The sequence below is a fragment of the Lontra canadensis genome, unplaced genomic scaffold, assembly GCF_010015895.1.
Source record: "Lontra canadensis isolate GAN:19392208 unplaced genomic scaffold, GSC_riverotter_1.0 scaffold4, whole genome shotgun sequence".
NCBI classification, from domain to species: Eukaryota; Metazoa; Chordata; class Mammalia; order Carnivora; family Mustelidae; genus Lontra; species Lontra canadensis.
The window spans coordinates 25393011-25420186 of record NW_022630998.1 but is presented as its reverse complement, the minus strand read 5'-3'; the positions used below and the strand labels follow the sequence as shown (position 1 = coordinate 25420186).

Here is a 27176-nt window from a genome sequence, read left to right as displayed (position 1 = left end):
GAAAGCTGACTGGAGAGCCTTCTGGTCACTGCAGTCCAACCTATCATTACCCGTGCAGAGAGACTCTTTGAAGGGTTTCTTAGTCTATGAATAATACATATTTTGGGGATAACTTCACAAAAATAATCTGTCTTTACCCCCAAAAGACCTATGACTAAGCAAATGCAAAGAAAGAATTATCTCCCAACCACAAAAGAGGGTGGCATCCATGTCAGAAATTGAGGCAACTGGCAAAATTAAAAAAAAATTTTTTTTGAATTAAAAAAAGAATAGAAACAATTAAAAAAAAGTTTTTGAGCTAAACTGGCCCTACAGTTCACTTCCTAGAGAACCAGGAAAAACTTAAGTTTCAAAACCACATTTCCCTTAATTTTTAAATATAAAATCAGGAAAAAAAATCAGATTCTTTTTCTTTTTAAGATTTTATTTTTAACAAATCTCTATACCTAATGTGGGGCTTGAACCCACAACCCCGAGAACAAGGGTCACATGCTCTACAGACTGAGCCAGCCAGGCGCCCCCAGATTATTTCTTTATGAGGCATCATTAAGTAAAAGAGCCTACTTTTTCAGAAGATCTGGTATTTAAAAGTATTTCACAGGGCAAACCATATTGCTAAATGTTCTTTAGTTCTGCGAATCTCACTAAGAGGAGCAAGCCTTTTTCATTCCCAATGAAATTTAGGATTGTATTTACACTTTGAGTGATAGAGGATTTTAAGGATTAGTCATTCAGAATACATATAATTAACTTTGCTCATGGAGTTTTGTCTCCAAATGATTGTATGTATAATCAAATTGTAGCAAAAGAAAAGATTCTGGTTGTTCTCTAATCCCTGACTTCTGTCCTAATACCGGCAAGTTAGTTAGCGAGGCCAAATCTATCATCTTGTAATATGCAACAGCAATTCTTCCCAGCCCCACTTACTGATGGCTCTGGGAAGAGAAGAGGCTCTGACAACCCATGGGAATTGACCAAACATTCTTTTAGTTCACCACCCGTGATTCCTGGTGTACAGTAGTGTTTTCATCCCAATGGCAAACATTCAGGATTACCAAAATCAAAACAATTCAAGTACCAAGACTAGGCAAAAAGTTATCTGACATATAAAGTCATGGATAAATTAAAATGATGTCAGGAAAAAGTGAACTCCAGAACTGTCCTTTATCACTCATCTTAAATATCTGTGCCCTGTTCATATCTCGAAAACATTACAAAATCAACATAAGAGAGATATGATTACATTGCTATATTTGAAATATAATGAACCAAGATTCCTCTTTCTTTAGGTATTATGGGAACTTCCTACAATCATTTAATACAACTCTAGACAGAAAATTTATTTAGCAATTAATCAAGATGATGTGACAACAGAGCCAATGAGTTCTAAGTAAATTATTTTCTTGCTAAATGTGCAAAGTGTTTGCAAAAAAGCTTCTTAATTTATATTGCTTGCATTGTCCATGTGACAATGTATCAGTTTCATAATCAGAAAATTTTGACAGGAATTATGCCTTAAAATGTTTTTCATAAATTTTCTTTATGCAGAACTCTAAGAACAAGTTTTCCTATATAAATATGTATAATTAATGCTTAATTTGTATAAGTGATCACTTGTTAATGTAGCTTCTGTATTTTCATTTTTAGTTCAAGTGAATTATAACTTTGATTAAAAAACATTTAATTCTCCTGAACTCTGAACTGCTCTTCATATCAAAAATTGTTTAAAAAACCTAAAATGGCACTTAGGTTCATTTTTAAATCTTCAGTTCTGGGATATATGTAAATAGCATGATCTGTATACAAAAAGTAAATGTGTCCACATGTGCATATATATATATATATATATATATATATATATGTAGTAGATACTTACAACACATACATATCTAAAAGTTCAATTGTGCTAACTCATTTATTTCAGGAATGAATGCAGGTTTCCACTGCTCAGATTTTTTTATTTGTATAAAACCAGAGAAATTGTTTTCTATGAAGACAACAACTGAATTTTTATTTAAAATAGTGGATAGGAATAGAGACACCCTAATAAATAAAAATTAAGTTCAGAAATATCCACCTACCTATTTAGAATGATGTGAATATCTTCAAAAGAAAAATGTCACAGTATTTTGAGATTATACAGTTTAATGTGTCTCTATACAGAATAAGAATAATTTGATAGTTTAACTGCTTTTGGTCTAATTCAACAATGTCAAACACTTGAGGAAACAAGTATTATCTTTCAAGTCAAATAATTGGTATTTATGACGCTAAACAGTGTATCACAATTTTCTTGAAATAAAGCTTGATTAGAGTAGAAAAGCAGGTTTGTTTTTAGTATAAGATATGTATGTAATGATTACAAACTAAATTTGATAATTGGAAATCTGTTTTTTTGTAAAAATCTTTGTTTTATTTTAAACATTCCTATAAAAGTTTACCTTTAAATTTAAATATAATACATTCCGTTCATCATTAAAGAGGTTTATGAATTTTAACCATTTTATTTTCAATAAAGAGTAAATATTTGGTCAAAAATATGTTTAGAAGAATGCTTTTGGTCTATGACTATTATAAAAGTTTCTTAGAAATCTCTTAAAGGCTGAGTACAATAAAACTAGGGCAATGCATATATTCTCAGTTACTCTTAAAAAAAACCTGTAAAAGTGACTATAGTGGCATGTTCTGACACATTCTTTTCATAAACCGAACCCTGTTAGTGACAGCAGAACAGATTGTGTGCATCTGCTGGGAATGAGCCAGATGACAGTGGAAAAACGCACATGGATACCTTGGCACAGCAAATAAAAAACGGAGAAAAAAAGACCTGGAAGAGAAAGTGCTCAACTTTAATTGAAACATTCTTTCCAACATGATGAACTTCATCCAACCACCTCTTGTAGCTTGTCAATTTTACATATAAGAATGTGTTTTTAAAGGGTCCTTTGTAAGTTAGAGCTGTTTTGTCCTTTTTTAACAGCAAATATTGACTCAGGTTTTAGATTATTTCTTCAAATTATGGCAAATGTAATAAGCATTAGGGTAGAAAAAGAGGCCAAACCACTCTACCACAGTCTGGTACAAGAATGTTAAACTTCTAAAAAACCCTTTCAGGTTGAAGTCAAATTTTAAATATCTAGGTTAAGTTTTGAATTATGTGGGTATTACACTGCCAAGTGCTAGAGATGCCACAATCTAAATTTCTGCAAATGTGACTATTGTAAATGCTGCTTACACTCACTAGTGCTACAATATTTTATTTTATGCTGATCAACCACAGTATTGTTTAAACAGTTGGCTCAATGGCACTAGAGGTCCATCCATAAAAACAAATGTGCTTCTATAAATCATATCAGGAAGTTCTCTTGGATGCTCTGATTACAATGAAAATTTATTCTATACAGTATACAATGCAAATTTTAAACTGGAGACGAAGTTGCTTAATAGATTAGTAGTCTGACTGAAGCAGCTGCAGTCAAAAAAAAAATCTGGTGATTAACAGCCATTTTCCAGTAATCATAACCCTGGAAAGGGCTACTAAGCAGGGGGAGGGGGTTGCAGATGGGAATAATTCTCTAAGCCCATGTGCCTTAGAGGGCTCCATCATCTTCATGCAGACTTATTATTATTATTATTATTTTTAAATTAAAGCTTTTAGAGGCATCCTTGATTGCAGAGTTGGGAGCTGTCCATGCTGTTTTACCATAGGGAAGTCCACTCTGCAAGTATTCCTTGCACTGAGCACTCTTTAGCCCTACATTAAAACAGGGCTAGAAAAGAAAGCTGAAATGCAAGGTGCACACTAGAGGGGCATTATTCGAGTGTGAGAATAATTCTAAGTGGTTAATACTCCACAGGCTGTCTAAACTAGGCAGGTCTTGTCAACATTACCTGTCATCCAAAATATGAATTTCTTCGAGAAATTAAGTGAATATAAAAGCTAAGCAAAGAAGTGGTAAACAGATGCTGAGACCAGAAATAGTCCCATTTCATCCACATCCAACCTAAATTTGTTTACTTTTGTTATTAGAACGTGTAATTCTCGGTAAAATTCTGCATTTTCTGTACAACTTTATATTTCTTCTCACATGTAGAAAAATACTCAAGATAAGTTCATTTGTTCATCCTCTCAAAGTTGATAAACTGTAATTAAAATAAATAATCTCTTAAATTTGGAACAAGAAAGCATGATAGGAATGTCGTTTACTTATTTTTAACTATTCGATTAAAAATATAATTTATCTTTACAAATAAATACAGGTCATTAATTTATTCAGTGATTGTCTCTAGAATACCTATTATAGGCAAGAGTGACTGTGAAGGAACAGAAAGTTGAGTAAAATGATCCTCATTCTTCATTAATTAATTCTGTCTCCGCATGCAATCAAAACTGGGTAATAAAAAATTAGATAATAAAAAAATAAAGAATACTAATGTAGCCCTCAAAAGTGGATAATACTAATGTAAAAACCCCAAAAACCCAAGACAAAAAAAACCTCAAAAAACAAAAACCTTTAGAATTCTTGGTGAGGCTGTCTTTACAGTTAAAACCACCCAATAACTCTACGTACATCAAACTCGTTATCCAAACTGAATTTTTATCAAAACTAAGCCATGATCTATCTGGAATTCAGAACTTTCAATAAATAACTTTTAAAACTCATAGATGAATCGTTATGTTTCTTTGGTCCCATTTCCGGTTCTAAAAATAATATGATATTTAACAACATCTGATCTGTGAAAGGTTTTGAGTTTCTTGGAGAAAAAACTATATTGTTCTTAGTAGCCATTAACATTGACCCAACAGCATCAGAATTAGACTTTTCTTCAAAGTGACCTGATTTTAATGCTATGAAAGTATTATCAGAAAAAAAGTTCAAAATAATTATCCCGTCAAGCATTTCTAAGTGGTCATCATTGGGAGGAAGATAAAATTATTAAAACATAGCATAGTGCTATGATAATTTGCTAATTACTGACCACTTACATTGTGCTTTTAAATGTTTCATCCTGTTTCATTCTAACAACTCTAAAAGTTGGGTAGTATTATCATCCCCATTTTACAGATGCTGAAACTGAGGCTTTCTGGTGGATAAATAACCTTTCTAAAGCCATTAACCAATAAATGGGAGGCTGGATTTTGAACCCACTTTGGTTCTTACTCTTAACCATTACTCTCTATCACTTAAGGGCCTTCTTCTTAAAGAGCACATATGTGTATATGTGTATAAACAAATGATATTAATATGGCACTGGGTCTTCAAACTTTTTATGTTTGTGAATCAAGAGACCCGATTTTCTCTTTCTCTTTCATTCATCTCAATCTTTCTATCTCCTACTCTCTCTGCTCTCCTCCACTGAAACCTCCCCTGCCCCGCCCTTGACACACACATTCACATCTTGGAGTTTGGCCCAACACTTCACAAACATTATGAAAGCCATAATTTGGTTCAACGAGTCCGATATCTGTAACACCTCCTGAGACTTCACAACACCGTGCATCTTTGATGTAGATACACCATCTACTGACTCTAAAGCTGTCGGCAGTTTCTTACAAAGGTGTCATCATGTAGCCTTTGCTGTTTCAAGATCAGTGTTTGGACATGACATAGCATTGGGCTTGATGAACCACATCAATCTCTCAAGTGTAAGGAGACATTCTACAATCTCATGTGTAGTCAAATCCAGTTGAAAGTATACTTGCTTTATCACAATACCAAATGTTTTGAAGCAAGAAGAGAACTCAGGAGAGAATCCAGAAAAAAAAAATGAGGGGAAAAAAAGGATGAAGTCAAGAATTCTTTAAGTTTTGAAGCTATAAAACAGGAGTAGGAAAAAAAAATTACGTAGAGCTCACACTAACTCAAGAAAGATCTAACATTCCTAAAAAAGACAACGACCATTCATTTCAACCAAAGGTCCATAGGAAAACAAGCAATGGGACTGAGCAGCTTACCCGGTCCTTTACAAATCTATTAATGTCATCATAGGAATTTCTTTTTGGTTTATGTAAAGGGAGAAAAACTCAAATGTGAAAGAAAAAAGTCATCCTTTTTCCCCCTTTAACCTATATAACCTATACAAGACTCTGAGACATCTTCGGATAAATACTAGAAATGATTAAATGGACAAACTCTTTTTTTTTTTAGATAAGCAGGTTGTCAGTCTTCACTTAGTTAAGAAAAATAATCCTAATGGAATTAGGCCTGGACTTTTTGTTTTTAACATACGAACTGTTGAAGAAGAAGGGTGAAAAGACCTCCTTTCTCAACCACAGAACCCTTACTACAAGGCCACCCAAAACTCAATGAAATTCCTCATATGTAAATAGAAATCAGTCTCCTTAAAAAAGTACTTGGTAAGTTACTGGTTGTCAGTTTAAAATTTTAAATTTTTTTGTCCTGAGAATTACCTACTACGGAAATCTCCAAGAGATTAATATTTTAATCAGGTACAGTTTTAGAATTTAAATGGCAAAACAATCCATTTTCTATTTAAAATCTTTTATTCAGTACACATATCAAACAATTGAACTTTACAATATGTCTAACAATATTTATTGAGTGGTGGTGATTCAAATTACCCTACAGTTCGGGATAATCCCAAGAAGATAAAGAAGTCTCATACCATATCCTAAATGAAATAATTTTAAAAAGTTGAAACTGGATTTTTAAATAGAGTGTCTAATTTTGTAAACAATGAAGTCAGAAAATTACCAACTCCTAAGTATATATTATCACACGCAAAAAAAAAAAAAAAAGTTTAACATATTTTCTTCTTGCTAAGGAGCCTTGAAAGTGTGCCAGGTATAGGGCCTTTGCTCATAACACCTTTGGCAAGAATAGGTCATTGTGATCATGCTTTTATGAGCTACCTTTTACATTTTAAGATAATTTCCTAATACCTTTTTTAGGAAACACTTGCAGACACAGAAAAATAGCTCCTAGGTATTTAAAATTAATTTAAATGATCTCTTATCTATTTTAAAGAGAAATAAAATTAAATTACATGTAACTGTCTGACTTGGTTACTTTTATACAGGCAATTAATAATTGGTTGTGTGGGTTAATGACTAAACTAACATTTATGTACTATTTGTATACTATTAAATCAATTTAGTTTAAAAATAAAGTTGGAACAAATATTTTATCACATAGTACCATTTTCTACTTAAGACTTCATACATTTCTACAAGAGGAAGCTAGTTTTAGAGAAGTGTTCTGGCAATAATTTGTCTATTTTATACAAATAAGAATTCTGCTACTAACTGAAAGGAACCATGGCTGCTAAAAATTATTTTTTAACAAGATATTTAAAAATCACATTGGTATCGGTTGAAAATGTAATTGGTAATTAATGACAGTTATAACAATTTTTTTTATTTTACAAGGAGAAGTATGAGTTTTCAGACTAAAGTTTCAAATGCAAAGATATTAATGCAAATATTTAAAAGTTGATTTATTTTGTATGTAATAAGCACATTACTTACATTGTACTTTTGAAACAAAGAACATAAACCAAATCTGAAAACTAAAATCCATATTCTCCCTCTTTGTACTCTGTATTTTGACCTAGTAATCATTAAAACTGTGAGTTTTTATCAATAAAAATTACTGTAGTGCCACATACTGTGGTAGAACATTGCTATTTCCTCAGATAAGTACAAAAAAACACTCCACGTTAATTTACATCACAAAATGACCTAACATATCTGGAATATAATGCACAGGCCTTATTGAAAAGAAACCATTATATTTTTCTCTGCAAAACAAAAAAATACAGATATCTGACTGGGCCTGTGTGTGCTGGAGGAGGGGGTTGGGAAGAGGTCTCATTTTCTATCTTACACCTATTGTTTTATGCATTCTATACTGCTATATGGGAAGAGAAAGGAAACATACTGAATCCACTTTGCAGTTAATGTCTTAGTGATTTAAGAGGCAGAATTTTCAAGTTAAAGAGGGGAAATGTTCTGCTTTTCCTTTCCCAAAGCGATTGCCCAGGAAGAAGGCCCTCTGCTCCTTAGCCTACGCAAGGGGAAAAAAGGACATTACTTCGGGCTGAAATCACTCCGAGACAGAAGAGGGGAAGTTTATGATGTGGCACTGTGCACTGTATCTGGTCTGCAGCCAGGAAGTTTTCATTCTGTAGCTCTGTTGCCAGTACCTGCCCTGCATATTCAGAAATAAAAATATACCAGGGCTCTACCTCAGAAACTGTGGATGTTACAGAGAATTAAAAGGGTTTATTTTTCTTTCTTTATTCTGAGTGTAATTACTGTTTTTAAAAAGAGCGAGCTGAAACTATAGTAACTGGAGGTTTTTTTTCCCTTTTTAAACTCCTCAAACTACCTTCCCACAAAGCCATTTAAGTTAAATGGTACATTTACAGACTCACCTACATGAAGGATATAACTTAAAACATCTGCTTAGACATGTACCTTCTGTTCAGATATAAAGAACGTGGCAAAATAACTGAAAAATATAAGGCCATTATTTTCTTAAAATGTGTGTCTTCTGTGTATGTGTGTGTGTGTGTTCATTCATTAAAGAGATTTTTGACTGCAATTAGGTAGTCGGTCCTATAAAGGCTTCCTTGTGTGACCATGATTTCTAAAAATAAAATGCTCCAGTGAATATTTCTGCTAAATAATCACATCTTCAAAATTACTTTAAAGAAATCCCAGTGCCTCATGTTACATTAAGCAATAATACTGGACTTCCATAATAAGCCTTGGTTGCACACCTTATGCATGGTCAACAATTAATTAGGAGGTTAAAAGAAAATCATGTTTACTCTATTAAATAGCAGACTAATTTTCCTGTCTGTCCCCATTTATTTACATTAGTAAATCTACTTTCTAATTTTGCAAATAAATAAGCATATCTAAGCCAAAGCTGCCTATCTTCGGGGTTCAGAAAAAGATGCATTCTCGTGCTATCATTCTAACTTGCTGAAAATCATAGATGTGTAAAAAAAAAGAGAGGTAGTTGTAGCTATTTTAAAAAACACTTCATTCTATCAAAAGACCATATCCATCACGTTTTAAATCCTATATGCTAGAGACCCACAGTATCTGAGAACAATTTTTATGAATTCTTCATGTGCATCTTATCTATGACAACAAGATACAAGAGGAAAACCAGACCATGCTCAGGATGCTCTTTGGAAAAAGCAGGTTCTTACCAGGGACTGCCTCAGAGATCAGTTTCTCCAGTCTCTAAAACAAGTTTAAGGTACTTCATTTAAATCATTACGAGAAGATCTGCACTGTCATTCTACATGAATCGCAACCACTTGCAGGATGAACAATATTGCTCCATTCATTTAAAATTTACAACATTAAGAATTAATAAAGTCTGTATAACATCTGCATTATTAAAGAGTAATGATTCCTGCAGAAATCTGCCCGTAATAGGTTTACTGTTTTTATCGCTTGTAATGTCACCAATTTTCTTTATAATGTCCTCAAAAGATTCTCTTCGTATGTACTTTGAACTTTGTTTACACTGGCTATATTTTAAAATAAATATACAGATTTAACTTGGGTAATATAATGACAATGTACAAAAAATACATTATGGTGATGACAAATGAATGTTACTGATATTATCACCTGACCAAAACATGAATTTATATAACGGCTATAATTTCCATACTTAATAGTAACATGACTTTTCTTTTTGCAGTTAATGTTAAAATAGTATCAAAGAAATAAGAGAGAATACTATATTGGATAATCTTTTTATAATATTTTTTACACTGGTATTCTTTGTTATAGAATTTTAATTATTTTTCTTGCACAGACAAAAACAACTAACATAAGAACACTGATGTTATCTACTTATTCTTGAAAGGGAGAGGTAGGGAATGAGTACTTCTAGCTCCTGTTACTTCTTTTACACCTCAATATATCTGTGAAATAGTTACTATTGAATTCTTGTTTTGAGCAAAATTAATTTCAGTGCACTTTACAGAAGTTACTTAATATTAAAATTATAAACTTTCATAGACTTTTTTCAATATTCAGTGTGAGAAAGGTTATCAATAAGAACTGCTTAAAAAAAACCTAGCAGTTTCTTTGCTCCCTAACTACATCAGACTATTAGAAATTATTTTCTTTCTCATGCTGTTATTCACTTACACACTGCATATTTGCTTCAATTCTCCAAGGGAAGAAATCTAGCTCTTGTGGGAAAAGTCCACCCCTTTCTACATGTTTGCTTCCTTAAATGAAAGGAACACACCCCCTTACATTCTTTGAAATGTGTCCAACATGCACAGAATTGCACTGTATTATTGACCAAATTAGCAAATCTTAAATGAGAGTCAAATATTGTTAAAATGATACGTGTTTTGAATCAGGAGAACTAAATGATACACACACAGGTAACAGAAATGAACTATGTTCACTCTAGTATCTACATTTGGATGCTGAGACCCCTTGTAAGTGTCAGTGGAAGAAATTTGTCACTGTTTTTGTGCACATGTATGTTGTATGACAACTAAGGAAGAGGCCCACAAATGTTACAGGTTTTTGAGTGTATCCTTTGAATTTTAGACCCATTAGAGGAAAGCCTCCTCCCTTTCATAAATATTTTAAAGAAAAAATATTCAGAAACTAAAGTATCCATCTAAAATACGTACAAGCAGAAAGCTGTCTTTGTCACAGGACAAAAGTATCGAAAGTCTATGCTCATGATGTTAATGACAGAAAACTCACACCAAAGTTGGTATCCACTAACTTCTACCTCATTAAAACAACCTGCTGATCATGAGAAGTTACGTTCTAACAAGTCTTCCTTCTATTGTATAGACTAATACCCCCACCATGCACGTTTTTTGTTATTTTCTAATAAAGTGATAGACTCCATATTTGTGGGAAATCTATGCATTTATCTTTACTTTTATTTTTCCTAAACTCTTTTTCTTTATTCCATTTCACATAGAAATCTACAGGTATAAAGACATAAAGTTGGCAAATTTTTATATCTTTTAAAATATCTTAATATTTAAATAAGATGGTTAGTCCCCTTGCAATATGTTCTTTAGGCATTCCCGGACAAACTCAGCTATACAGTTTCCAGGCCTACAAAATGGAAACTCTACTATTCTGCTTATGTTTTCACTTAGAATAAGAGTGAATATAAACAGTGAATATATAAACTGGAACTGAAGGTAATAAACTTATTAAAACTTAGTAAGATACTGTTATGGTCAAAGAAAAGCTGCAATGTGTGCCACAAATCCACTCAGATGAAACATCTCATTCAATAGAATTTCTTATCTTATAATAATGCACAGAAAATTAAACACATAAATATTAATTTTATGTATCACAGAAAATGTAGGCAATGAAAATGCAATGTTTACATTTATGGGTGACTCATTAGTGTTTTATTGTGTGAAACACTAGGAGGCATCAGTTGGGTAAAAAAGGACTTCAATTTTTAAAGAAGCAAGAAATTACTGTAGAGTGGATGTGTAAGAAGTTGGGGTTTTCAAAATGTTATTATGTAAACCAAAACTTGATTCTCTGAAATAAACTCTCAAAACATCATATTTTGTTGTAAAGAATAATCTGTACATCACATTCATGAAATACATATAATTTGACCAATAAACACCTATCAAGATATATTTTAAATGTATAGATTCATAACTATGTAATTATACATTTTTATGAAGAATATATTTGGGAACAGAATAACATAATGGCTATTGACTACTATGCATTTTCTGCTCAGTTATTCAATACCATGAGTGTAGGTTTTATTTCTGGCAAATTCTATTTTGTGCTCTCTAGAACGCCCCTGAAAATGCCTACTGCATTTAAACCTTATGATAACTGCTTCACATAAGCAGCCAAAACTTGGTGTGTGTTCATAAAGAAGTGATGGAACTTAAAAATTTAAGCGATGAAGGTATATATGTATATATACACACAAAGGATATGTTTTCTCTTACTTCCCTACTGAAAGCCTGTCACTTGAAAACTGAGTTTTCTATTGTTTGAATGGCTCTTCATAACGATGAAGCAACAGGGTTGTGGTATACTTATCTGGCAATCATTTGAAATTGGAGTGTCTTGCCATTCCTCAACAATCAGCTTTTATCTTTGACCTATCAAAATAACATGTGAACTGCGTAATCCGCCTTTTGTAAGGTGCACAGACTCTGTTGTTGCTCCTGGTTTTGTGAATTGCCTCTGTAATCTGGTTTGATTTCCTAAAGATGACAGATCTCGGTGAACAGTCAGGCTTTACTGAGTGCAGGGCAGTCCACGCGCCCATGAGATTAAGGTACAGTGCTGAGGTCGGGGAGCTTAATCACCTATCCTTCCACATGCAGCACACAGAGTGGACATCAGTGATTAAATCTTTTCATTGTGTCCAGGCAATCATTATATTCATAAAATGAATATGTGCATTTTTATAAATTTTAGATATTAATCTGCCTGGTGTGTTCTCTGAGGATGTGCTTTTGAAAAAAAGTAGAACTTTAGTGATAATCTCTCTAAAGTCTATTCTGTAACCCTTAATTGCATAGGAAATTCTCCCATATTGTTTTGAATCATGTCCCTGAAGCCAGGGTTCTCTGTTTAATAACTATTTTTTTTTTTTTTTGGTGATTATGTAGCACTAGTGCTATTGCACAGATATTTCCCCATTTTTGTTACTTTCTGAGATTTCATAGACTCAAAATATACCGCATGCAGCATTGGGAAATAAAACCACAAAACATTCTACAATAAACAGAAGAAACTTTTGAAATATAATGTTAACATATGCCAAGGAGTTATTTAGCTTAGCGCTTTATAAAAGAAATATAATGCAATAAATCATTTATTGGAAAGATATGGTTGTACTGTTATTCAATCTATTGACTCGGTATAAAAGTGAGGGCCAAGGAAGAAATACATAGAAATCTGAAAAATATAAAACATGATGTCTTTTCAGTATTCAATTTTGAATTAACAAACAGTCCATTTCACTATAGGAATAAACTATTTCAAATTCTGAAAACCGAGTATGTTTATAAAGAAGAAAAGGGGAAAGGTGCAGTAAAGTCCTTGTTATTTAAATTTCATGTATTTAATGTTACATGCTTCTATTTTGAAAAGTTAATGATATATGTGATTGTATACTTTCAAAGTATGAACAGCTCTGAAAAGGTAAAAAATTGACTTTTTAATAGAAGGTGCTCATTGTTTTTTAAACCTAAGAAACCAATTAATATTTAATAAAAGTTAGCTCTTTAATATTGTCTTTGACATGCATACACGGAAGTCAGAATGTAAATCGCGTAATTAATGAGTAAAGGAAAATACTGTTTTTTGTAAGAAGTCTGGAAAATATGTCACAAATACTCCAAAGCTTTGTGAATTACATTATCAAATAACCGTAAATTTTTATAAAGTTTAGTAAAACTTGAAGCAAAGATAACTGCCAACTATTGTCTCCTTAACATGACTGGGGAATCATATTTTAAACATTGAATTTAAAGTGTGCTTTGACGAAAACTTTTAAAATTGAGTTTGTACTCTACTACATAGCCAAATGTACTTTCCAACAAATAAATTGAGATTTTTGATTTAGAGATTATTTTTCCTCTTGAGATGGGATATTAGATAGGCATATCTCATTTTACCTGTCAAGTTCTGAATCTACTTGCTTTAAACTACTTCTTTTAATTTAATAATTTTATGCATACACGGGGAGACAAAATATGGTTTATTAACTGCATTATATTTAACTGAAACTGATGGAAAAACAAAAAATACTGCTTGTGTCAGATTGGTACATACTGAGCATTTTCAAAGACTAGCCAAAACTGGTATTATTTTAAAAGTGAAGTAAGATGTTTCAGTTTCAAATTGGAGAATTGGAGATTGTTAATCTATTTAAAGCTAAACTTAGTATGCAATACAGAGGTTAAACGGGGTTCACAGGTGGTCACATTTCCATGTCCTTCCAAGTCTCTAGGGATTGGAGTTATTATACTCTATATAAACATCTTTACCCTGCAACCACAATTCCACTGCAAGGTGCCAGTGAAAAAGAGGCTGGTCACTTTTTTGGACTGATATAATGAGGTGGCTGGAGTTCCCTTTATAGCACTTAGAAAATATATGCAGTCACTAACCATTTCACAAGACAGTGACTATTAGAGTTAGTATCAGATTCACAATAGTAAAATGCAGTTTGTGTCAAAGCAATTCTCCACTGAGGACCAGTTAAAGAACTGGCAGAGAGCCTGATTCTACCTATTATACTGTCAGCATTTACATATAAAGGTATTTTATACAAAAGACACACATTCCTACATTGTGAAGAAAAGAGCTTTTTCCAAAAAATGGTAACTACTGGACCTAGAATAGTTGGAAATGTTTCAGATATAAAATTTCCTTTAAGAATTAATAGCCATATTCTGGGAAGAAGATAACATTAGTATTAAATTTAAATCCTTGCCTAGCATTTAAATAATACAATAAACAATATGTTGTGTCTATATATATACTGCCTTTGTGCCAAACTTTATCACTGAGTTTGGTAACTTTCATCCAAAGTCCAAAGAGAAGGCAATTAAAGTGTCTTAACCTCGTTTCTTTTTAAATAGCTATGAATTTGACTTGACCTGAACAGCAATGCATATACTGAACCCCAATACGAATTGTGAAATGTAGACTACTGTGGCCAGGATATTACTTTTTGCCCACACCAACTGAGAAGCCCTCTATCAAGCCAGCACTTTGGTAAGGGAAGGAGATGCACAAAGGTATACTCTGACAGACTGCCATGCTTTAGCTCAAACTAATCCCAAGAATTAGTGGCTCAGAAGCATAACCCAAAGCAAATCAGAGTCATTGGGGGCACTCACAGGAGCATCTTTCTACAGTAAACTAGCGGCTAAATCTTAAGGCATGTACTTCAAGGTCACAGAACATTCTGTGAAATATTAAAATCGACCAGGCTCCACACACTCCACCATATCAAACATGCTAATGACGTGAACTAACTTCATGAAACTTTAAACACACTGGTGTGGCAAGAACGAGTCAGGAGTGATTTCAATAACTGATAGCAAACGGATAAGACTATCTAAAAAGTTACTTTCAGCAACAGACCAGGAAATCACGGAATTAAGAAAAAAAAAAAAAGAATGCACAACAAACCTCAACTTCAGCCTTCAAAAAGGCACAGGAATAGACCCAGTGCGGTGGAATATACTGATGCAGATTTCAGAGACAATACCCAGGCTATTTCCATTTCCTCGAGAAATGTCAGAGGTACTTACATGAAGGAAGACCCGATCAGATTAGTCCTTGGGATATTTTCCTTTCTTAAGAGAGAGAGAGAGAAAAAAAAAACAAAAAACACAACAATAATCTTTACTTCGTCCAGCCTTGAAGTGTTTTTCCACCTGATTCAAACATGCAGCCACGGCGACCCACACAGAACCTTCAAAGTCAATCCAATAGCAGCCTGAAGATGTCTGGGTGTACGCGTGTGCTCAAGTGTCTGTGACTGAGAGCAGAACGAGCAGAGAGCTGGAGACGAAGTGTGTGCGCGCGCGGAGGGAGCGCGCGCGGGGGAGGCGCGCTCGGGGCCGCGCATTCGCGCGCGCCGAGGCCGCTCGGAAGAGGAGGAGGAGGAGAAGGAGGAGGAGGAAGAGGAGGAGGAAAAGAAGGAGGAAGAGGAGGAGGAGGAGGAGGAAGAGGAGGAGGAGGAGAAAGTAGCTCTCAGCAGCCGGCCAGATTAAAAGTAACCAGACTCGTCCAGAAAACTGCGTCCAGGAAGGAAGTGACAGAAGACGAATGGGAAAAGGAGAGCCGCTCGCAGCCTTTGAAACATCGCGTAAAAAAGGCGGGGGGGGGGGGGGGGGGGGGCGGGGGGGGAAGGATATTGAGAGGGGAGGCGGGGGTGGCAGGGAAAACGGAGCAGACGGGCTTGGGGTTCTAAGCGGCACGTCCTAAGAAGTGCCTCTTGCCTTCTTTTTTTCCCTTTATTTTGTCCTTGCCCTTGCCTTTGCCTCCGCCTCGCGCTGCCTTTTCCTCTCCGTCTCTCTCTCCCTCACAATCCCAAACCGTTGACTCTCTCCTCGCGAGCTAGAGAAATCATCAGTTTCACTCTCGCAAAAGGGGGGCGGGACTAGACCTCGGAGCATTTTAATAAAACAAACATACAGCAGTTCCCTCCTCACCCCTCCAGTCTCAACTAGATTGATAAATTACTCCACTACACTACTTTAATTATGTATATGGTATGCAGAATAAATCACTGAACATCAGTACCTCAATCAAGCACTTTTAAATGATAATTGCATCTTGGTGAATCAATCTTTCCATTCCTGACATTTTGCTAATTTTAGTTTTACGGTGGGGTAATGGCACATGCCATACGCAAACCTAATGACAATTCTTTATTGCGCGAAATGAAGACAGCATCGCGAGCGGCGGCTCCCTGCTCTCCCCACGCTGCGGCTGAGAACGCTCGGAGAACCATCTCCGGCTGCAGCGCGCTCGCTCCCCGGGGACTCTGCGAGCCAGCCAGCAGGAAAGTCCTTCTAAAGTCGGGATCTTTCCTCTGACCAATCGGAGCGCGACCCTAATAGTTGCTCTTGCGACTTTTCCCCCGTTTGGAGACGCGTTAACCACTTCTTTCTTCCACCGGTCCGAGCGCTCCTGTTACTCACGCGTAAAAGCCACCGTCCAGGATGTCTGCAGCACTCGATTCCAGCGCGCTTTTCCTGCACGCCCAGAATACGCGGTTTTCGGCCCAGAAAGGTTCGAGGGCCAGAAAGCGTGCCGAAATACTTCCTATGTGTTAGTAATGTACAAAGCAATAAAAATAATTACCAGTTCTGAAATCTCGACTTCATCGCGGGGCCATGAACTTTCTAATCAGTTTAGAAATATTTACCGAGGCGGCAGCTTCCTTGGAGATTTCCCCCTCCCTCCTCCTACTTCTATCTCTTCCACACCTTACTGGATTTTATCCAGAGCATAAACATGTAAACCAAACCAACTTCCCAAATGCATTAGGCTACCCTATCCGATAGCTGATGACTTCACTTATCCTGAAGAGTTTCAGCTGCACAGGAAGCAGAAATAGAGACTGATAAGGAAGATACTTATGTTAAGGTTTAAGCCCAGTAAACACTTGACCTGACCAGGAAAAAAAAAAAAAAAAAAGGTTAATATTCAAGATTTAGGAAAGGTTTCTAGGGGTTAGGCACCTTCCCTCTCTAGCCAATTACACTACACCCAATAAAGCCAAAGATAAAATACATCAACTAGTACACAAACCATGAAAAGACAAGATTGCACGCCAGTGGAACTATAGATCATATAAACTGTGTGAATCAAATTAAAAATCTTTAATATTGTGAAAGGAAGAAGGGAAAATACATTCAGGAAATAAAAACGTTGAACGTACAGGAGTAGACAATAGGTGCATACTGAAATATCTAGCTAATTAAAGAGATTTCCTCACTTAAAAAAAATTCCTTTCAGCACTATGTGTTTAACCCAATGACTAGTTGCATTTCCTGTGAAGTTCTGCACCATGCCTCTAGACTATTTTAATGTGTGAGGACAGTGTGATTCAAAAAGCCTCCTGCTTCATTGTAGGGGCTATTTGATGTGAGTAGCTTTTCTTAGAAGAGTGGGGTCAACATTTAGGTGTCTGCCCCAAGGCTTCACTTGAAAGGAGAAGGTTGATTTTACAGGCAAGTACAACCAGATCTGAACAATCTTCAGGCTTCTGGCTCATCACTACTGTGACTATCAGCACAGCTAAGATGAATCTCTTGCTTTTATTATAGGAAAGTGTGGCAAACTGTCACAAAGCAAAAGCCATCTGAAATAGTATTATTTTTTGCAGATTAGTATCTACAGTATATTTGTTTGCCTGTTTGTTTTTCATCTGGTGAGTTTGCTACTACCATGAATTCATTTTAATAATAAGGCAGAGATAGTCTGTATCAGGTTTTCATTTAAGGTACAACTTCTAAAAAAAGAATCCAAAAATTTAAAGGTGCATAGTCATTTTGAATACTAAGATATGTCTATATATGGTGGGAAAATGAAATTAATTTTTTTCTAGATTCACAAATGCCTTGACAAAGCAAAACATTTGCAGGAACATATAAGTTTATTGCCATAATGCCTGAAATTAATGTAATGAATTGTAAAAGCCTATTTTACATGAGTGAATAGACATAGGCAATACATGACTCAATCATATTATTTTTGATGGATTATAGATTATTTCTATTTACCACAGTACACCTCAGTTTTAGATGATTTTCCCTCAAAAATAAATTATTTTACCTTTTAACATCTTAATGCATTATTTAATAATAAACATTATAACAAACTCATAATTATCAATGAGAGTACAAGCATTCAGGAATATGTATAACCCCACACTGTGGATACTTGGAAATAATTTGGATCCGAAATGTATCACAGTTGGCCTTTTAAAATATAAGATATTCCCCTCAGCAGATTTAGCTTCTTAATTATGTGTGACCTAAGTTAATATTAGCATGAGTTTCCTTCCCATGAGCCTTCATATTTGAAGCAGAACAGAAGAGGTTGTGCAGAAATATACAATAGAAAGTCACCGAGATTTAAAATTATTCATCGGTAATTCACAAAGTGGTTAATACAAAATGTGCTTTGTAGTCTTTAAATACTCTGGATTTTTTTTTTTTTTTAACCAAAATCATCCTGATCTTTACCACCTAATGGTACTTGGTTATATTATGTTTTCTGGTGTAGGGAGGAGCTTGTACTAGGTGTTAGGAGGCCTATATTCTCTGGTTCAAGATTTGTGCCTAAGTACTGCGTGTGTCTTTTCAGGGCTTCAGTTTGCTTGTTCATTAAATGAGTTATGTGAATTCTCCAATCTATTCCAGTTCTATGACTAGAAAGTAGAAAATTCTCACACCCTTTAAGCCAGTTGGACACTAGGGACCCACCATGTTAAATAAAAAGTGACAAATTGGTTAAGAGAAAATGATGTCTGAGATTCACAGACTATTTAAATAAACTTTTTTTCCCCCAATCACCAAATATTTCCTTCATTAAATAATTGTCATAAGCACTTTATTATGTATGTAAATATATATTTACTTGTCCCCCCCCCCAAAAGAATTGTTTAGCAATGTATTTAACTGAAGTACCACAGAAGTTACAGAGAGCATACTCCTTAGGACTTGACTCTAAGGAAAGCTAATTTCTAATTTCTGTTCAAGGTTGTATACCATCTTACTCCACCCTCCTCTCTTTACTACTTCCCTACATTAAATCAGCAGTCTACTAAATCCCTGTTCACTGGGTATGCCTGCTTTTAAGCTTGGCCCACGCTGGGTGTAGCTCTTGAAGTGAGCTTTAAAAAATTATTTTAAAGTAAGCTGGGGCGGTTGCCACAGCAACCCACCCTAAGATGAAGAGAGCCTATAGATTAATCTACCCCTCAAGATTATTCAACTGTATAGTATTTGTTCTTCAGCCAGAATACTTTAAACACAAACATGATAATTGAATATAGAAGTTCAGAAAAAATATAAAAAGTAGTAAGATACAAATTCCAATAGCATTAAAAATGTTATCTTTTTATAGTTACAATAGAGATGACATACATAACTTCCCCTGAATGGATTAACTGTAAAAGAGACTTGCAAAGGTAGGCCCTGCAAGGTGATATGTGAGCTTTAAGCAAAATGGCATGGTATTGCTTTTAATATAAAGCATATAATGGTTGCCATCACGCTTTATCACTTTTATGTGTCTACATTATAGATACCTAATGACAAGGAGTTTGGCAGTTTTACCTTTATGAATTAGCTTGGTGGTAAATGATATAACAAATGTTAAGCACTCACCACATACACATACAGTCATTTGCCTTCCATTCTTTACTTCATCTCTTCATAGAAGTTACTTCACAGTTTTCAACTCTTCTTTGGCACCTTAAAATGTGTAAGTACAACAAGGTAACAGTTAAAAACATTTTTTTTTAAAGAAAGCTGATATTAAAGTACATTCAAATAAATTTATTTCTAAAACTTCTAATCTGAAGTAACATCAGTATTAATTCTGATTTGAAAACAAATGAATGTATGTTAAAAACAAAATAATTAAAATGATCATTAATTGTGAAAATACTTATAGCCTTTAATATAAATAGTGCCAAATATCTAAATTTCAAAAATTCTTTAGGTACAGCTTTAGCCTATGCACAGTATACACCATATGGACTACTTGTGATTGAGAATCTGCAATATGCAAAGGATTTGTTATTCCAAGCCAAGGTTTAATCATATCCTTTATCTCATATCTAAAGAGCCTATATTTATCTTTATTTTTTGTACCTTTAATTTTGTATCTGATTAAGAATTACAAAGGAGAAGTCAAATCTACCATATCCCAAGCTAACAAAATTTGTCAAGTAGGGATAACGAAGCTTCAACTGAAGTTGCTGAAAGGGCTTATTGTGTATGGTGCCCAAAGGGCAGTTTTAAATACTTCAGGATTAGTGGTGTGGATTCAGTACCCTTTATGAATTCTATTACCAATAATACCTTATGCTAGCCCGCAGCGTTGAACTATACTGAGCACAGACAAATGCTCCTGTGTTCTAATCTCCGTTTGAAACCAGCTTTCTATGACTTCAAGCATACAAATGAACTTTTCCCTGGCTTCAGAATGAGTCTATTCCTCCCAACCTTGAGACTTATCAGACCAGGATGGTCAATATCCATTTACCCATTTGTTTTAGCAAGAAGACTTTTCATAGTGAAGACACATTAAGATTTATAAAGCCTCTATATTTGGGTTGACATTCTTAAGATTTATTTTTATTTTTAAATTGCTTCAGGCAAGGAGAAATGAATTTTGGCCACTTTTATTTTAGGGGTGTTAGCTGAGCATAGTCTTTTAGGCTCAGGCCTACAGTGAGTTAGTCTAAACTTAGTGACGGGTAGTATCTGGTGACCTAGTGAATACCCTTTCTCCCAGCTCTGCTTGGTATTACAGTCTGTTAAGTGGGAATCTTAATACACATCTCCCAGGGCCTTTTCACTTTACAGAAATGCAATCTTCATGGAATAATGTCTGAAAGATATGCTAAGGCTTTTAACAATGCCACTACAAATTATGATACATTTCTTCCTTTTCCTGGATCAGTATGTCCAAATAAGGATACATCAGTAATTTCCTTGCAAATGTGTGGCTGATTAAAAAGTATCCATATGCATGGCTAAATTTAATGGACTTTACCTTCACTTAGAAAATCGTTCAATGTTCATCGGAACATTGATTCTATCCCATTTCTCGAAATATCACCGAAACCTTCAAGTCAAAGAATGGATTGTTACACTTCCCCTTTTAACTGTTTGGTGTGTTCCCCCCCCCGCCAGATACCTCTCTACGTGTGTGCCCTTTAATTTTTAAAGATCTTTACCCGGGATCGGGGTGGGGGTGGGGGTTAAAAATCTCCGTCCTGCGTTTTGGTGCCCACTTCTTTGTCTGGGAAGCCAAGGGCTGGAATTCGGTTCGGACGGCCCCTTAAGAGACCCAGACAGGGGACGCCTGTGGTTTCAGCAGCTTACTCTGCTGAGTTATTGATTGCCGGCAGCAACAATCCCTCCCGGTGATTTGTGTGGAAAGTGAATCCGCGCTGGCTGGGCGTTCACAGAGGCGCAACAGCCGCAACGCCATCCAATTATTGCCGGTCGTCCCCTCCAACACCGCTCTCCACCTATATACTCCTTTCTCTGCCCATCGCCACTTCCCCCCACCCACTTTTCTCAGAGCGGACCGACCTACCTACTCCTTCTCAGCCCGTCTTCGCTTCCCCCCACCCACTTTCCTCAGAGCGGACGGAGCCGAGGGGGCGGGGGCTCCCTCCCGGGAGCGTTTCTAGAGCTCGGAGGCAGCTAGTAGGGGGTGAGTGCGCCACGTGCGTGCGCCACGGGCGAGGAGGAGGCGGGCTCGGGGCCCTCCAGGGGCCTGTGGGCCTGGGTGCGCGGAGGGGGGGCGGGCTGTCTTGGTGGGGAGTGTGCCGGGCTGCGTCTTGAGGGGGATGTCACGGCTCGGGGGAAAGCGGCTGGTGGTTTGGCGAAGAGGCCGCGTGGTGGGCTGTGGAGAATGGGAGGAGGGCGCAACGGTGGTGGGTGGGCCTTGGAGAAGCTCGGTGGCGTTGTCGGGGAGTTGCCCTGCTCGTCTGGTTTGGGGATCTCAGGGATATTTCCCCTAGGCTGGCGAGCGACGGCCCCAGAGGGCTGGGGAGGGGGGGGAGAGTTCCGAGCGAGGCGCCCAGTGAACCCACCTACGCGCACGGTGCACAAAGCGCTGGCACGCGGTCGGCGTCCGGCGGCCCTTAGAGCCGCCGGAGCTCTGAGCGCTTTGCGCGCCTGGGGGAGAAGGAGTGGCGGGCGCAGGTCTGGCCGCCGCCCCTGTCCCGCCGCCAGACAGCCCTGTTTTTCACCTGACAGACCAATAGGAAAGGACGCGGTCCCGGAGCTGGATTTTACAGCCCAATATCTCAGGGCCTACACGATTATTAAAAAAACTAACAGCCAACTGCTGCGCCTACTAGTTAAGCTGCCTCGGTGGATAGGTGCGCGTCTTGGCTCGGGAAAGGCCCCAAGCTACACGACAAATGGGAGGCGGGGGAGAAAAGACACAACCCCTCCCCCCGAAAACTTCCTTTCCCTTTCCCTCCCCTTTATTTGCTGGCACGTGAGAACAATACTGGGGTCTCTCGCAAAAAATGCCATCACGAAATGCAAATGCCTGGGCTGTTCTTTGATCTAACTGTGGAGCTGTACCAAACGCTCCAAGAGTGGTGAAAAGATCAATGCTCCAAAGACATTGTAAAGTACTCGGCTGAATAAATCAAAGGTGTAAAATGTTTATATTGTCGTGCTCTTGAAGCTATAAGCTGCCGCCAATATGGGAGCCGCTAGCCGCCTGTGGCTCATTAAGCTTATTAGAATTACATAAAATTCAAAATTCAGGTCCCCAGTTATACTGGCCACATTTCAAGCGCCTAGTAGCCACAGGCGGCTAGTGGCTACCTTATTTGACTGTGAGATGTTGAACCTTGCCATCATTGCTTAAAGTTCTATTGGAATGTGCTGCTCTAGAGTTTTAAATGAATGCTGGTTTAAAAAAAAAGAAGAAAGAAAGAAAGAAAGAGAGAAAGAGAAAGAAAGAATGAATCTGCTTTATGATACCAGCCAAATTTTAGGACACTCTTGGCATTTGCATTTCCTGGCACTAGTGTGGAAAGTTTTAAAGTCAGAATTTCCGTATCTTCTTGCTGAAAGAGGTCTTGGGGAACATTTAACACAAGCACCTAATTTTTTACAGGGTAGACAAATGGGGCCCAGAGAAATTAACAGATGTACCCCTAAATCACGCCATGAATTTAGAAAGAAGTGAAGATCACCAGGCAGGGTCTATCTACTATACTTTGTGCAAGACCAGGGCACCTTACCTGAGACTGACTAGGCAAATTCGCCTTATAGAAAGGTGATCTGACAGATTTGACAGGAGTACCCTTTTACAAGAGAAAATACTTCCAAGCATTCTTCTAGGAAGAAATTCTAGTAAAGAATAAGGTGTGTAGGAACACTGTCTCCTAAACTAAAAATGTATTACTGGTAGTTTCATAGATTGAAATCATGTCTTCTTTGAGAGACTGGTTGGGATAACATTGTTCTTATTTATACTTAAAAAAATCTGAGGAAATGGAATTATCCTTTTAAAGTAAAAGCTAAAAAACACTCTTAAGGTCAGGGAGGAAAAGTATTGTATAAGGTGGAATTGTTAGTAAAGGATAGTCTTTCCCAAATTCGATGAAGTTACTATTAGGTACATGTTATGGAACCTCCCTTTGCCTCAGTTTCCTCATCTGTAAAATGTGAAACATAAAGTGCTACTCTCAAAACTTTGTTATGGGGATTAAATGAGCCACCCAACAAAGCACAGGGCTGGGAAATTGGTAAACTGTAGTAAAAGACATTCTTATTCTTCTGCAAGGAACTCCTACACCATTAAGTTCCATATTCATCCATACAAGGGCTGACATATAAAAAGTTGGAGAAGTAGATTGTCCAGAGGGGTGGGAATTGGTTTAGGATGAGAACTGTTTGTTTTATTTTTAAGAGAGGTGATCTTTTCAAACCTAAAATTCCCTGACTGAATGGATGTATGTTGTCTTATTTCCCTTTCATAGACATGGCATCTCTAGTATACTTCCATAATTTTATTGTCTTAATTTATTATTATTATTTTTTTTCTCTTGAGGGATGCTTCTTTATACTTGTTAGCTGCTTGGTTGTTGAAAAGGCACTGGAAACTCCAAGTCCATCCTCTTTCACCCTGGTTGACCTTTGGAATGCTGTTGTCAGCCAAGAAGACATTGATATCTTCAGTCTCCTGCTAGCTTGAATTCTTTAGGGCAGAGCCTGCTCAGATTATCTCCTTATGTCATTCCAAATGTCTGATGGCCATCTATGGCAATGGGGCTGGGCCAAGGCCTGCCAGGAAGGGGGAGCCCATGGAATGCCTAATGGAGCATTCTGTTCAAGAGGGACCCAGACGTTCTCTGTTGGATGCATGATCAACATTACAACTATGTCTAGGGGACTGTTTGCTGCTTCTTGGAAAACAGAAGCCATAGACATTTTGCGTTTTTGGTTTTAATAAAGTCCCACTTGGGACGTATGTGATTTCTATTGATTCCAATTTGTGTAAATATGTATTACAGGGAAAAATGGACTCAGAAAGTATTAACAAACAATTTATATCTGGTATACCTGCTATCTCTCCTTATTAAGAACACCAAAATAAGAAAAATCTAGAAAGGAGAGAATAAAGCCACCACACTGCAAAATGTACCTTGTTTTCTTTATCTCTCTAGGTAATTTTCCAAATGATGGTGTTTTACATAGTTGAAAACTTAAAAAATTACTTCTAAATATTTTGTATATAACCTAGAATTAGAAACCAAGGAAAATAATACAAATTTTATTTTTTCAGGAAGGCAAGATCATGCATAGATTTATATGTTTCTCATACTTACTAAATTTGAAAACAAGGAGATACGTAATTATATCCATATGCTAATTTACCAGGAAAAGAGAGAATTGATTTTCATTGTTTGGGATGAAGTCTCTCTAAATTGTTTTACAATATGGTGAGAATTAAAAGTAAAATACAGTAAAACTTTTAAATTTGTCAGGCATTAAAACTGGTTTGATTTATCAGTATATACTACTTCACTTAGTCAAACACTCAAACCAAGGAAGTCTGATTTTCTATAGATGATTTCCTTTTTTTACTAAATTTGTAGTTTGATATTTATATGTGAATAATATTCATATTTACAATACAAGGATATTTGTAGTATATGTGTAAAAATAATACTACTTTATTAGAATGAGAGTTGAAATAAATTTAAAGTGTGTAATATTTAATGGCCACTCACTGTTAGTCTTGTATTAATGGCTTTAATTAATTATATTTTCTGCTTTATAAACTTTTTTTCTTTTTATCCAAACAATCATTCAGACAGGAACTACAATTCTCTTCATTTTACAGATTTTAAAAACTAAAACTTAGGTGACATTACCTGCTCAGGGTCTAATAACCCCTAGTGCCAGACAAAGAACATGAAGCTGGGTTAGTTTGTTTCTAGTGATGCTCTTAGCTGTGATGCTGTATTGTATCCTTAGACTCATAAGCTTTGCTCACTTATAGGGCTCATGAGATCAGGAGGTGATGTAATCAATATTTTTTTATCCCCACCAGAAAATATTTTAGAAATACATGTCTAAATGTGTGTTATCCTCTTCGGGTAGACAGCTTAGGAAATTATTTGCTTATTTCAGTAATAATGTCTTTGCACAGGTCTCTATAGAAATCTCCTTAGGAATTTGCTATTCAGTCTTAACTGATTGTTGGCAAACCATTATTATTAAGGATGAATTTGTTGGTGAAACTAAATCCAAACCAAATGTAGTGAACAAGGTGCTTGATGGAAACTATGATGTGATTATAAAGCAGCAGATTATTTGATATCTGGCTCATAAATTGACACTAATTGCAGATACAAAAGGGGAATTTCAAGGGTATTCCTGCTGTGAAAGTGTAGCCTTTAAGTAGACGTTTTGGCAATAACATCATAAAGTTTTAAAAAGTTAGTTTCATTAATTAGAAGTTACATATCATATGTGAACATCATGGGAAATACTTTTGCAAGGAATGTACAAGGGACAGGGAAGGGTAAATCAGAGTTGCTGAATTAGAATCCAGGCTCAGACTTAATAACCATTTGACCTTAATTTTCAAAATGCCCTTGTTATAAAATAGAAAACGTGGCAGGACCTCCATAGGATGACAATTTTCCTGAGAGGAAGACATAAGATTGTACTTCTATAGTCACCTAGTGCCTGGCATGTAGAAAATGCTCAGTAGGGGCACCTGGGTAGCTCAGTGGGTTAAAGCCCTGCCTTCCACTCAGGTCATGATCCCAGGGTCCTGCGATCAAGCCCTACATCTGGCTCTCTGCTCAGTGGGGAGCCTGCTTCCTCCGCTCTCTCTCTCTGCCTGCCTCTCCACCTACTTGTGATCTCTGTCAAATAAATAAATAAAATCTTAAAAAAAAAAAAGAGAATGCTCAGTAAATGTTCACTAACATACTATTTCATTTTTAAGGACTACTGCATGCATGAAAATACCTCAATGTCTCATTTATCTAACAATGTTTTAGAAGTTGTTTCCTTTTCTATCAGCTTTCATGCTTCAAAGCAGTTTTTATTTTATAATATAGCTTTTTATATTTGAAATAAATATAAAATATTTAGGATAATATGTTGATTAAACCAATGTATATTATAGCAAGAATCTTACATTCTGAGGTTGTCAATTTATATTATCCGTCAGTGTTCCATATTCTTTTCAGAGATACATTTTTTTTGTGTTCATATTTTATTTTGTCAGACTTACGAAAGTAATTATATATCCATTTGTTCAGTATAAGTCTCCAAGATTATTTTTTGGTTCTGTCAGACAACTTCTAAATTGCTTATTGATTGCATAATCTTACACTTAAATTTAAGGAACTGTCACATAAATATACAGAATTAGCGGCTTT

General features: G+C 36.1%; 1 protein-coding gene across 11 annotated transcripts in view; it reads right to left on the bottom strand.

Annotated features, from left to right (window-relative positions):
* Window positions 1–21926, bottom strand: part of MEF2C (myocyte enhancer factor 2C) — a 159722-nt gene extending 137796 nt beyond the window's left edge. For 9 of the 11 annotated variants that reach the window (XM_032846801.1, XM_032846821.1, XM_032846846.1 and 6 more), the window contains exon 1: window positions 15298–15348. The gene's annotated coding sequence lies outside the window, so the exon portion shown is untranslated. Of the gene's footprint in view, window positions 1–15297; window positions 15349–16858; window positions 16877–19893; window positions 19981–21838 lie in introns of those variants that run through there. The other 2 variants (XM_032846748.1, XM_032846783.1) reach the window with 2 other exon arrangements.
* Window positions 21927–27176: the final 5250 nt, after the last annotated feature.